General features: G+C 45.6%; 1 long non-coding RNA gene across 1 annotated transcript in view; it reads left to right on the top strand.

Annotated features, from left to right (window-relative positions):
- The first annotated feature begins 1,587 nt into the window (after positions 1–1,587).
- LOC137432602 (uncharacterized) overlaps positions 1,588–14,561 on the top strand; it is a 28,256-nt gene continuing 15,282 nt past the window's right edge. Inside the window, exon 1 of the long non-coding RNA XR_010985530.2 lies at positions 1,588–1,739. This is a non-coding gene — a long non-coding RNA (uncharacterized LOC137432602). The remainder of the gene's footprint in view (positions 1,740–14,561) is intronic.

Below are 14,561 nucleotides of genomic sequence, written 5' to 3'. Positions count from 1 at the left end.
TAACTCGCCTATCTATTCTATCTATATAGCCCCGAGAAGTTAGGCGCATAATGCGGAGATAACTCACCCACTCTTCCGAAAGACGGTGCAATTTCAAACGTTCACCAACAACCAGTGCCAGCAGAGAGGTGCTCCGGATATAACTTACTTGGCACACCTGGTAACTTCCTTGGCACACCTGAGCTCCTCAACATATACAAGGCTTTCATCCGCAGCTCAATGGAATACTGTTCTCCACTCTGGGCCGGGGCTCCTGCCTCTCACCGAGCTCGGCTTCACGCTGTTGAAACCAAAGCTTTCAGAATCATTGGAATCTCCTGCGATGAAGTCAACTCCGAGGGCCTCTCACATACTCACCGCAGGCAGGTTGGTGGTCTTTCTGTCTTCTACCGACTCCTCTCCGGCCTTGCTCCTCCAGCCCTCTCTGGGCTCTGTCCCCAAAATATTCCTACAGGTCGCACAAGATCTGCCTGCAACCCTCTTATGGTTAAACTGCCAAAATCAAGACTCTCTGCTCACCTTCACTCGTTCATTCTCTTTTCTTCCACCTCTGGAACAAACTCCCTCACTCTCTTCAATCCCACTCCTCCTTCCAGGTCTTTAAAACAGCTGTTCACCACCATCTCTTATCTTCCCCCATCCCAAACCTTGATCTTTTCTACCCCCACCAATTTCACCCCAGATCCACGTTTTTGAAATACCAACTTTTTTCCTGGAAGTCCTTGTAGTATCCTTGTGTTTTATACTTATCACTCACCCCCTTCCCATGCCTCCTCCCCCCAAGCCCTCTCCCTCCCACAGATCTCCCGATGTCCCTGCTCTCAAGTGTTGTGTTTGTGTGCTTCCCCTTCTCTTCCCATCTTGTCTACCGCTCCCCTTATTATATACTTTGTGTGTCTGTTTTGATTTTTTGTGTGATAAATGTTAGCTCTTTCACGAGCCTCGATGCTGTATATAAAAAAAAAAAATTCCATTAAAAAAAAACAACCACATCGTCCATCTGAAGGATGACGCACATGTTGATGTATCACTCTGGACGTGAAACACCAGGGTCGAGATTGAAAGCCAGACTACAGCCAGCTCAAAACGTGAGTGCACCACCCTGGCCGACTCGGTGCACGCCCTGTGAACGCCTCAAATGTATAATATGGCCAATGTATAATATGCACTTGGCATTTTCAATATCTTAGCTTGCTGGAAATATAGTTCCGATCAACCTTCCCACTTTCCATATTGAAGGTTTCCCCTCCATTTCCAATCCACCATGCGCAACGTCACAAGCAATGGTTTGTGCGCAAAGAACATCGTGCTCCGGTTGTACCTGTGCTCGACCCTAAATCCTACGCCACGCGGGAGTTCCCAGAATTCCATGAGCCATACAGAAGGGATTATCGGAAGACAGTGAGCCACGTGTTTCCGTGTACGGGGTGTAGAGGCACGTGATCTAAATTGGTGTCGTTGCACTCCTTGTATGGTATTGGGACTTCATGGCGTTTGGGTGCGCGACCCTTATTTACGATGACGCGTCGTGGGGCGGAGTCATCATTTTACGTTTACTTAATGTAAACGAAATTGCACCTCGACTCTGGGCGAGCCCCAAATCCCCGCCCCTCATCGCCCCTCCCTCCGCACGGTCAGGGAGATCGCGAGGAAGCGCAGAGACCCCGCCTCGCCGTGTGCTCGGAAATCTCGGAAACAAAGAAACGGTGCCGGGACGGCCTCCCTTTGGTGTACGAAAGGTGAGCTCGGATCGGTCGCTGCCAGGGAATTACAGGTGACCCATCTCACGGTCCTTTTTAACCCTCGTGCTCCTTCAAACGCCTGTAATTGATCGTTCCCGTTTCAAATACAATAATTCGGAGATTTTAATATCGTAATCCACAGTTCATCAACTCGAGTGTTCATCTCACCGCAGGAACGCATCGCTAATGACGCCATACGTATTCATTTGGACGTGAGCACCTTTTTCTGGTGCTGGTGCTGGGCCCGTCTGGTTTAATGCTCGCAGACAATGTCGAGCTGCGTTGTCAGCAATTTTATCCTCATTTCATGTTCATTTCATGTTCATTTCATGCACTGTAGCTGTTTGATGCGATTTATCGATATCATGTTCGTTTCGATCCAAGTTTGACCAGTTTACCTTTAAATAGTTTATTACGTTATTTTACGTTATTGTTCAAACGTCACGTGATCTAATTCGTACAGATATCGAATACAATTGATTGCTATCGTCGTTTACATTTCTTTCATCATTGGCGTACCTTAATCATATCGCGCAGGTATGAATCCAATTTAAGGATGTATGACGGTGACGCGCGCGCGAACTGCACCTGTTCGCGTTATTATATTAATGACGCGTCTGCATTACCATCTTTAATTGGGCAGTTTCGCGGTTTGTGTGACGTCACGAGGTACGCGATGCATGCACCGCCATCCGAGGGGCTCCCGTGAGGCGAACGTGATTTCGAAGCGACTGCACGCGGGGACTACAAGGGGTGCTGTGATCGAGATAAGCTCCGCCCTCGCCACGCCCCGTTTTTTAAAACTCCGCCCTTCCCGTTCCACCCCTCTCGGGAGAGCACAAACGTGGGAATTGTTGGTTCTTGTGTCGGTTCAAAGGAGCATAAATATTTATTCTCGACTTAATTTATTTTATTTATTCACACATTTTAATGTTGATGATGCTGTTGAGATTTCCCCTACTGCCCCACCTACCTTCCCATAAACAGCTCGTGGCAGAGACACTGTCACCCAAACTTGTATTTATGGACTGGACGGATTTATGGAATAAGGCCATGTATAAGCTTCTCAGTGCATTTTGGGGTAAAAGTTGTAAAGTTAAAGTAAAAGAGCTGCATGTATATACATGATATATAAATGCTTGTTTAAAGAAATTGTCCAAAAATGGCAATTTGGCGGCCATTTTGTTTATGCTAATTAGAAGTTCAAAAACTCAAAATTCGGCTTGGGAACCGGGTTAATCGAATTCAGCATACCCGAATTATGTTAAAAAGTGAGGTTCCCAACTATTACCCCAAAATGCACCTGACATTCACATTTCTCAGAAATCCGTCTAGTCTATTAACCTGAACATGTTTTACTGCCATTTTCGGCCATGAACGCATGTTCTCATGGCTCGTGTGATTAAAACACATATCTCAACCTCAGCTGCATCCATACATATCCATTCCCTCCAGCTCGTATTATACGTCTACTCCCAACATTCTTTCTCCCCTTTCCTAAATCTCTGCAACACTCCTAATCTTCACTAGAACTTGTCATGAGTGGTCTGATGATCTACCAAGAGTATGGGCTCAACCACCACCGCCACCACCACCACCACCACCACCATCACCACCACCACCACCACCAGTACATAATTAAAAGAGATGTCCTCTGACACCTTTGTCCACTGCACCGACACACAGGTGACCTTGACAGACTACGTACGTTGAGCATCTTGCGTGCGAAGCAAGTTCACCATCTCGGTTATTACCTTTGCCGGAGGAGAGGACATTGCATCTGGGTTCATTTGTCTGCTTGTTACTTGTGAAAATGGAAGATTTTTCCAAGTATTGCATATTTATTGGTCGTGTGTGTCTGTCTATGACACTCTGTCTACTCCAAACAGTTCAATCTTGGTTCCATCAGACCACAGAATCTTGTTTCACAGTCTAAGAGTCCTTTAGGTGCTTTTTTACAAACTCCAAGCGGGCTTTCATGTGTCTTTCACTGAGGAGAGGCTTCTGTCTGGCCACTCTGCCATAAAGCCCAGATCGGTAAAGTGTTGCAGTGATGGTTGTCCTTCTGCAGGTTTCTCCCATCTCCACACAGGATCACTGGAGCTCAGCCAGAGTGACCATCGGGTTCTTGGTCACCTCTCTTACCAAGGCCCTTCTCCCCTGATTGCTCAGTTTGGCCGGGCGGCCAGCTCTAGGAAGAGTCCTGGTTGTTCCAAACTTCTTCCATTTAAGAATTATGGAGGCCACTGTGCTCTTGGGAACCTTCAATGCAGCAGAAATTTTTTTATAGGCTTCCCCAGATCTGTGCCTCGACACAATCCTGTCTCTGAGCTCTGCAGGCAGTTCCTTCGACCTCATGGCTTGGATTTTGCTCTGATATGCATTGTCAGCTGTGAGACCTTATGTAGACAGGTGTGTGCCTTTCCAAATCATGTCCAATCAATTTAATTTACCACAGGTGGACTCCAATCAAGGTGGAGAAACATCTCAAAGATGATCAAGAGAAATGGGAGGCACCTGAGCTAAATTTCAATGTCATGGCAAAGGGTCTGAATACTTATGTCAATGTGATATTTCAGTTTTTTCTTTTTAATAAATTTGCAAAACGTTCTAAAATCCTGTTTTCTCTTTGTCATTATGGGGTATTGAGTGTTGATTGATGAGGGAAAAAAATGAATTTAAACGATTTCAGCATAAGGCTGCAACATAACAAAATGTGAAAAAAGTGAAGGGGTCTGAATACTTTCTGAATGCACTGTACCTCCCCACCAGGCTGTTTTGTCATAGTTTTGTCATAACTCGCCCATAACTTTTTGGGATATCATGCTATATATCGTTTTTGCCCTATCTCAATGGTGGAGAATCACTTAAATCACTTTAAAATTCTAGCATCTGGTTCCGGATGTTCCCCAAAATGTAATGATTTCGTTTTTGTCACACACCCAAATTCTCCACCAAACTTCGTCCAAATCTGTCCACAACTTTTTGACATATCGTGCATACAGGCGGACATACAGGGGGGTGGAGCGGAGGTAACAAAAAGATTAATGAAGAGGAATTGACAAAGAGTGGCCTACAGGCTACAGATAAACAGGGTATGAGCAGCAGGGCTTTCTTGGTTGAGAAGGGGAGTGTAACAGGTGGGGTGGTGGGGTTGGAGGGGGAGCGGGGGGTCGGCGGGGGAACGGGGGGTTGGGGGAGTGCACGAGCTGCACTCTATAATCTACCATAGGAAATTATGATCCTGGTTGCAAAGGAGGATTTTTTCACAAGAGGCACTTGCAGCACTTCAAAGCTGCAAATTTATGTATTACATCTTCAAAGTCCAGGCATTGCGATATAGTTCGCTTTAACTGCCGAGGAGGCATAATGCACTGATCCTCTCGTGTTGCATTGAAGTTTGTAGTTTGTTCTTGATGATGAAAGCGAGCTTACCGAAAGATCTCTCCACTGCAGTTGATAACCATCATGTATGGGTAGTGGGTACATACAAAGGGCCACCGATATTATCCTCCCAACCAAAGGGGACAGAGGTTGTTTTCACCCCTGTCTGTTTGTCTGTTTGTTTGTGAACAGGTTGTCTCAAAAGTTGTTGATTGTTTTCGCCGAAATTGTTAGGAGAGGTTGGGTATGTGTCAAGGAAGAAATGATTAGATCTTGGTGAAGATCTGGAACCGGATCTGGATCTGAGAATTTTTAAGTGATTCTTCATCATTGAGTGATGAGGCAAAAAATGATAGATAGCACAATATCCGAAAAAGTTATGAACAGATTCAGCCAAAACTTGGTGTGCAAGTTATGTGTGTGACAAGGACGAATCGATTCGATTTTGGTGAAGATCTGAATACGGATCCTGATACAGGAATTTTTATGGCGTCGAAGTGTTTTCGGCAAAGCAAAGCAAAGCAAAGCAAAGCATACGGCAAAGCAGTCTAGAAGTGTTTTCTGTGTATGTATGTATGTATGTATGTATGTATGTATGTATGTATGTATGTATGTATGTATGTGTATGTATGTATGTCTCCTCAAACTTCCACCAATCAGAGCTGAGGACCTGGTCACATGACAGGGGTGATGTGATGTCATCACGGCGGTACAATGGCTGGCTCCACCCACCGCCATTTTGATTCGTATGCCGTTCAGGCCGAACATATCGTTGAACCTGTCATGTATCATAAACTGCATGCTCTACCTTAACGTTTTTCATTCAGTGTGAAACACAAACACGTGAAACACATGAGGTAAAACACGTGAAAATAAGGATATTTTATAGCACTCCATTGTTATTGTGGCTGTGGTTGTTGTTGTTTATGTGCCCCTTTTGTGGAGTTTTATATATATTTATATTGCTTTGCAAAATATCACTACTGTATATATATAATTTTGTATGCTGTTCCGTGTCCTTCTGTAGGGTTTCTGCTGTCGTAGAATAATAAATATTTCTGTTCAAACTGCTGTGTGAATAAACCAAACATTAGCGCTTTTTCCTCTTCTTCAAACTCGCAAAGAGGCGTTCAGAACTGGCAAATTTGTTATTAATTAAACAATTTTTTATGGCGTAGAGGTTTGGTTCCTGTGTTTACAGCGTTTGTCTCCGTATGTATTGTGGAAGTCTGAATGGACTTCCACATGTTCATGAGATGTCTTTCTCTTGAGTAGGGGATTTATCGCTGGCATCTTGTTTGAAATTTGTCTTTCACTTGTTTTAATTCTCAGGATTGATAAGTGTCATTTGTTGTTGCTGTTTAAAGGCAATGGCAAACCTCCAATGAGGGTCTCTTACCATTAATTAATTATTGAAATCCTCACAGATCAAGACAGACACCAGTTATTATAATAGTCTTCAATATCGGTCGGCGAGTCACGTTTTTTGAAGCTATCCACGCTCTCACACTTTCGAAGTTAAGTAATTGTTCACAATTGTGTTTTTGTCGAAACTGTATTTAATCTTTCGGTGTGTGTACCTATAGTGTGTCCTTAGGAAGATTCTCAGTGTTAATCTTTCATACCTGTATAGAAAATCGTCGGTTAATTCGTGTCGCGTCTTTTGAGGCCTTGTGGGCTACCGTGTCCTACCTTGAGGCTTTGTTTTTCTCTCAGCGGTCCGTCAATTGTGCTCCAATTACTTTCGTTCTCTCAGTTTTTCCCAGTCTTTTCACCCCATACGTCCTTGTTTAAAATCTCAACTCAAAAAAAAAAATTTTTTTTTTTCCTTTTTATTCTTATTCGTTGTTCCTATTCGTTCGTTCGTTCTTCGATCACGTGTTTCACCTCCATTTCCCCAGATAATTTTCACTGTTAAATTTTAAAATGTTTAAACTTTCCCCTGAAGTACTGTATTCTGTCGTATATTCTAACACCTTTTTCTTCTTCTCCTTCTTCTTCTTTAAAAGGGTGTTTTTGACTTGCTCACCAAATCTATTCATTCCAAAAAAAAATTCCATTTCTTACAGGTCCTCTTTCCTACATTCCCTAAACTCACCTGCACTCCATCCCCCCTCCAGCGTCCTCAAACGTATTTTTGACAAGAAGGTCACACGAAACTCATTTTGCAATAAATGTTCGTTTCCCATTAATCGTACACTTTCTAAAATCCAATCTCACCCCTCCCCTCCTAATCTTCCCCATCACCCCTCCCCTCCAAAACTTCCCCATCACCCCTCCCCTCCAAATCTCCGCCCTTGCCCCTCCCCTCCAAATCTTCCCCATCACCCATCTCTTTCAAATATTTCCCCTTGCCCCTCCCCTCCAAATCTTCCCCATCACCCGTCCCTTTCAAATCGTCCCCCTTGCCCCTCCCCTCCAAATCCTCCCCATCACCCATCCCTTTCAAATCTTCCCCTTTGCCCCTTCCCTCCTAAACTCCCCCCACACCCTCCCCTCCTAGACTCCCCCTCGTCCCTCCCCTCCTAGACCCCCCTCACCCCTCCCCTCCAAATCTCCCCCATCTCCCATCCCTTTCAAATCCCCCCCCTTGTCCCTTCCCTCCTAAACTCCCCCATAGCCCCTCCCCTTCAAATCTCCCCACCCTCATTTATTCTCCATTTCCCCCCTCTCACCCCTTCTCCTCAAAGCGTCCTCCCTGCTTCTTCCCCCTTCCATCTCTCACTTCCATCTCCCCCAACCTTCTGCCTCACTCTCCCCCTCCTCAAATAACACCTCACTGTGCCTCACCCAATCACCATCAAACCTTTTTTCTGCCCCATCCTTCCCTTTCTCTGAGCTGTTCTGAAATCTCTGACACACCTTCAGCAGCTCTCCCTACCTCTTCCTCCTCTTCCACATCTTACCCTACCCCTCCCTCCCCCCTGTTTTGTATCCAATGCTCCCCCTTCCTCTTCATTAAAGGTATGGACCTCAAACATCCAGGGCCTTCGCTCAAACTTGACTGATCTCTCCATACAGGTTGCTTCTGACAAACCAGACGTGATCTGCTTAACAGAAACTTTCCTCCTTCATGATGTCTCTGATTCCTTAGTATCTCTGCCGGGTTACTCCCTCCTCCAGTATGATAGACCTGAGCCTCGTCCTGGAGGTGGGGTTGCTATCTTTATCAAAAACTATCTTCCTCACTCGCTCTGCACTGCCCTCTCTCCACCTCACACCCAGGAATACCTCTGGCTACGGCTTCCCCTTCGCTCCCACCTTTTGTTCATATGTGTGTTGTACCGTCCACCAAACAGTGATGACTCCATCTACATCTCGCTGTCTGATAATATGGACCAACTTCTATCTACCCATCCCAACTCTCTCTTCCTCATATGTGGTGATTTCAATTTTTATTGCCAATAAAAATGAAGAATATCCTTCAGTGATAAATCTTTGATCAATCAGCATTATGGGTAATAGAAAATGTGTGTTTGCTGTGCTTAGGAATACTTACAGGAATAAAGTTTACATTGTAGTCAGGTTCACTATGTTAACAAATATAATTTCGTTCAAAATTTTGGTAGATTCGCAAAACTATACATTTTTGGAATATTCAGAGCATGAGGAATCCAAAAATTAATGTTTACATTTGCGTAGACACCTTTGCGAAAATGACACTCAGGATAGTGATGAAGACAGTCAGGTTCACTATGTTAACAAATAGAATTTATTTCAAAATTTTGAGATTAGCAAACCTGTACATTTTTGGAATCTTCAGAGCATGGAGAATCTGAAAATCAATGTTGGCATTTGCACAGACACCTGCATGGCCGCCATTTTGGATTTTTAAAATTGCCGCCATAAAATACATATTTTGCGCGATCTCGGCTTCTAGTCAACCTGGAGACTTAATTAAATATGCTAATCCTATGTTTTCTGGGTCAAGGAATCCAATAAAGGCCTCAAAATAGTGCTCAGGATTATAGAAAAGCAACAAACAAAGGTAATTGAAAACCATTGTCTTTATATTTGTGATATAACTGTATTACATAATACATGATATTTCAAGTCCTTTGAAGTTATAGGTTGTTATAGGAAGTTATAGGTAGTATCAGATTGAACTATAAGTCCTATACACAGGATCTACGAGGTCTATACCGTTCAGGAATATGCTTTTACAGATCTTCATCACTGTCCTGAGTGTCATTTTCGCAAAGCTGTCTACGCAAATGTAAACATTAATTTTTGGATTCCTCATGCTCTGAATATTCCAAAAATGTATAGTTTTGCTAATCTACCAAAATTTTGAACGAAAAAACATAGTGAACCTGACTATTGATAAATTAATCTGTGCAAGAAAGAAATATACAAAAGGCGAACAAAGTTGTTTTTCCAGATAAGACCAGATGGTCTCCATTCGGTGTGAGCATGATGATAACACCATGTCTGCACTTTTTCATCTAAGCCTTAGATTCTAAGGCTACCTATCTTGATGGCCTGTGTGGAAATGTTAAACAGAGGTTCTACAGTGCCAATGGGCGCAAACCTGTCTCAAATCCCTGACTCCTGATCTGATCTCTCATTCTTCAGTCTGACTCCTCGAGACGCAGGAGACCCCTCTTTGTTCGCAGAAACACTATAAAATGACTGAATTCAACCGAGTCGAGCAGAAGTTTTGCTTGAGACGTTGTGTTGATTCTGTGATTGTATATGCCGGCATAGTGTACTGTTAACTTTGTTGTAATCCTCGTTATATTCAAGTGAATCATCTCCAGATAATAAATCTTCAATAATCGTTCCTGGTGTGGGTGGACATTCAATCTGTGTACATCTTTGACAGTATGTATGTCCCTCACATATTTATACGACATATTGGGTGAGTTTTATAGCCAACAATTATGCTTCTGAAAGGTAGAATGTAATGCTATTTGGTTTTGCCAGTTATGTTTCTTTCAACACCCTTTAGGGAACATTCATAAATTACATCATATAACTGGTTCGGGCAAATGATCACACTTGATGATTGGGGGGAACTGAAATTATGACCACAGGGTGATGATATATGACGGGGGACAGGAGAGGGGTGGATTCCCCCCAGATCATACGTAATAAAAGTTTGATTAAGGGCTCTTCAAACATTGAAGCATTTCTTATGACTGCCAACAAACACCCAGAGCCTGGTGTTGGCTTAACGGTTAGGGCGGCGGGCTTGGGATCCAAGGGTCCTGAGTTTGAATCCCAGTCAGCTGTTGAATTAACACCAGGTGGGGTTGACTCAGCCTGTCATCCTTCTGAGGTCACCAAAATGAGTACCAACTCACTGGGTCCTCTCTCAAGGAGGTTGGTGGCAGGATTTGCACTCCGGCCGCCGTAAAACGCCTCATTTCATAAAGCACACAGTGGTGTGTGTCGGGATGGTGCTGAGGTCACTTTGGTATATTCTATATGTTGGTCAGTTAGTCAACACTATCAGTGTCTCAATGCAATTTCTTCACTTCCATGGTGACAGACAGCTTAGAGACTTAGAATACTTCAAAATACGTAATTTAATACTTACATTATTTGCTAACTGATATCTTCACCCAGGTCATACTATCCTCTTCAACTAAAGTATCAAACAAGGCCGGCTACGCCGCTGTTAGACTTTCGGCCTTGTTAAATTTTGAAGAGATTCTTCACCATTGAGTGATAGGACCAAAAACAATACATAGCATGATATTACAAAATGTTGTGAACGACGTATGACAAAATTAGATGGATGAGTTGGATAGGCAACAATAACAAGCCGATTTGATTTTGGTTCAGGTCCGGATCCAGATCTGACCTATCTGTGGGATACCAAACGTAAACTGTTGAGCTTGGCGGAGGTACGTGCTGTTGCGGATCCGTCACTTCCGCCTTTGTTGTTATTGTATACTTGTAGGATTTTTTAGTTTCAGGTAATATTGTTGTTCAGATGTCTGTGTGAAATGGAGATGACTTTCGTAAAAGGTAAAAATAAATGTTTGTGAAGGAAAAAGGAAAAACGCGGCAAAGAAACCGGAAGGGAGAAGAAGAGGGTGGAGGTGATCAGCAGGGAGAGGAGGAGACAGCCATAATTCGCATCGAGGCTGCGAGCGGAATTTTTTGATATTGGTCACAAATGAGTTGAGGCTTCCCGGGAAAGGGATTGCCCACGACATTGTCAGATATTGCGATTGCAATTAAACCTGCGTCTCAGATTTTGGTACCGAGCGTGAACTATTGTTGGAGGGAAAGCAAGAGCCTCCATTACAGGCTGATCTGCCAGTTTGTCCTCGATGAGACTGTCTGCCTGGTGGATCTTGTTTTGTCATTTGGAATCCCCTATCAACATCATCGTGTGGATCGCCGTTGGTTTCCATATCGGCTTAATTCCCATGTCGGCATCATCGTGTGGGGCGCCGTTGATTTCCATATCAGCTTAATCGTTGGTGAAGGGGGGGGGGGGGTGCGTGGATTGCGCTCGCGTTTTGGGGGATCGTTACCCCCATGCCACCAGCTGCCCGAACCCCCCACCTCGTTATTCATCTGCAACCATGCAGAAACCTGCCTGTTCTTGTCATTCTGCATGACTTCGACCTTCACCATGTTGGGATTTGTGCACGGACTTTGGGGAATGTTACATTCCACTCACATTTGGCGTATCGTGAGTTTATTGCTTTGAGATCATTGGGGAATGATGGTACCATCATAATTATGTACTGTTAATGTGATGCAAGTGATATTTTCATTGTACTTTCTTTAAGAGTGTTATTATTGTGTGTGTGAGAGTTCTTAATGCAATTACTTGTTTTGTTCTACACAATTGCATTAGTGTGGTTTTACCATGGTTTATTAGAACACTCAAAATAACAAATCTTTCTGCCGCGTTCCCTCTCGAGACTCTGTGGTGCACCATAACCTGGATTTGGGGAGGCAACACGTAACAGCGCTTTACCGAGTGCCGTTCTAGCTTTAGGAAAGTGTTTCCAAGTCCTTTCTTTTAAAATAGCTGAGCTTGGCTTATTGGAGAAGTGCAGTTTCTCTGCTTGCCAAAACTCACGAATTGCACCATCTCACCAGGGAAAACCTCCACACTTAGATCAGTGCAATGTTCTTGTGCCAGTTTTCTAGCCTCGCTCGTCTGAGCTGCTTCTAGTTAAGGATACAGGAATCCATAACAACCTTGAAGTTACTGTAGACCATTTCATATGCAGAACATCTGGATGGCAAATCTATATGTATAAAACACAGTTTGTGTGTTTGTGTGTGGTGTGTGGTGTGTGGTGTGTGTGTGTGTAATGTTACCGATAGACTCCTAAATGGAGAGGCTTGTTCCTTGCTGCCATAAACTCACAGTTACGCGTTCGCAACGTAATTCAGAGTGAAAAGCGATTGCGTTTTTTCACATTTCAGCGAGGAACATTGCCATTCACACCACATAGGTTTTTTTTTCTTTCATCTTTAGATCCATATTTTTTTTCAGCGAGGAATATTATACACGGAATCTGAGCCGGTGGCAGAGCAACGTGCTGATTCGCTCAAAGCGATCACGTGATCTTCCATCCCCGCCGCCAGACCATTGAACATAAAACACAGTTTGTGTGTGTGTAATGTAATGTTACCTCCCCTCCCCCCTCCCCCCTCCCCTCCCCCCTCCATCCTCCCCCCTCCCCTCCCCCCTCCATCCTCCCCTTCCCCTCCTTCCCCTCCCCCCTCTATCCTCCCCTCCCCCTCCATCCTCCCCTCCCCCTCCTCCCCCCTCCCCTCCCCCTCCCTCTCCTCCCCCTCCCTCTCCTCCCCCTCCCTCTCCTCCTCCTCCCCTTCCCCCACCTCACCCTCCCTTCCCCCTCCACCCTACCCCCTCCCCTTTCCCCCTCCCCTTCCCCCCTTCCCCTCCCCCACTTACACTCCCCCCTCCCCTCCCACACCTCCCCTCCCCCTCCTCCCTCCTCCACTCCCCTCCTCCTCCCCCTCCCCTCCCTCCCCCTCCCCCTTCTTCCTCCCCCTCCCCATCCCCTCTCCCCCCTCCATCCTCCCCTTCCCCCCCATTCCCCTCCCCCTCCCCCCTCCATCCTCCCCTTCCCCCCCTCCCCCCTCTCCCTCCCCTCCCCCCTCCATCCTCCACTTCCCCCCCTTCCCCTTCCCCCTCCACCCTACCCCTCCCTTCCCCCTACACCCTACCCCCTCACCTTTCCCCCTCCCCTTTCCCCTCCCCCTTTCCCCCTCCCCTTTCCCCCTCCCATTTCCCCCTCCCCTTTCCCCCTCCCCTTTCCCCCTCCCCTTTCCCCCTCCCCTTTCCCCTTACCCTCCCCCTTCCACCCTTACCCTCCCCCTTCCCCCCTTACCCTCCCCCTTCCCCCCTTACCCTCCCCCTCCCCCCCTCCCCTCCCCCTCCCTCCCTCCCCTCCCACTCCCCTCCCCTCCCCCTCCCTCCCTCCCCTCCCACTCCCCTCCCACTCCCCCTCCCCTCCCCCTCCCTCCCCTCCTCTCCCCTCCCCCTCCCCTCCCCTCTCTCCTCCCGCTCCCCCCTCTTCTCCCCTCCCCCCCGTTCCCCTCGCCTCCCCTTCCCCCTTCCCCTCCCCTTCCCCCTCCCCCTCCCCTCCCCCGCCCGGCAATGCCGGGTACTTCTGCTAGTCTGTTATAAGCTTTCCATTATGAGAATGAATGTATTGTAGCAGAAGCATTCTCTAACCAAGAATACTGTCTCTTATGATGATTCATTGTAGTGAGATTGTCTATTGTAGTGCTTTCATTGTAGTGAGATTGTCTATAAGAATTGCTTTCAAAGAAGACATATGGTAAGTCTGACAGCTGTTTTCAGATCTACATCTTAAGGTTGCAGTGCCTTACGTGTATTTTTGAAATGGACTAGAATTGTATTCTACAGACGACAAAGGAATGCTGTATCGAGATGATCCATTGTTGAAATCAAGTTCTTAGCTTCATGGATATCTGACATTGGGCTTCTGTTCTACGTCTCTTGCAATATTTCTCAAAGTTGCTTGAATGATATCTTAGCCACCAGTGACTGCTTTTGTTGCATCCGCTCATGCTGACCAGGAAGAAGTAGCAGCAAAGCGGACAAAGTTCAGCGAATGACCAGCACGGTACATACAGTGCAAGAAGGTTAACTGTTTTTAGTCGAGCCTGCGGCCCAGAATACTGTACTGACATATTGTCATACTGTACTGACATATTGTCATACTGTACCGACAAAGCGGCATACTGTACTGACAGATTGTCATACCGTACTGACATAGTGCCATACTGTACTGACATAGTGCCATACTGTACTGACATAGTGGCATACTGTACTGACATGGTGGCATACTGTACTGACATATTGTCATACTGTACCGACAAAGTGGCATACTGTACTGACAGATTGTCATACCGTACTGACAGTGCCATACTGTACTGACATAGTGGCATACTGTACTGACACGT

This window comes from Myxine glutinosa, chromosome 8, assembly GCF_964187855.1.
Source record: "Myxine glutinosa chromosome 8, kmMyxGlut1.1, whole genome shotgun sequence".
In the NCBI taxonomy this organism is placed as follows: Eukaryota; Metazoa; Chordata; class Myxini; order Myxiniformes; family Myxinidae; genus Myxine; species Myxine glutinosa.
Note: the sequence above shows the minus strand (reverse complement) of the source record. Positions and strands in the feature narration are given on the sequence as shown.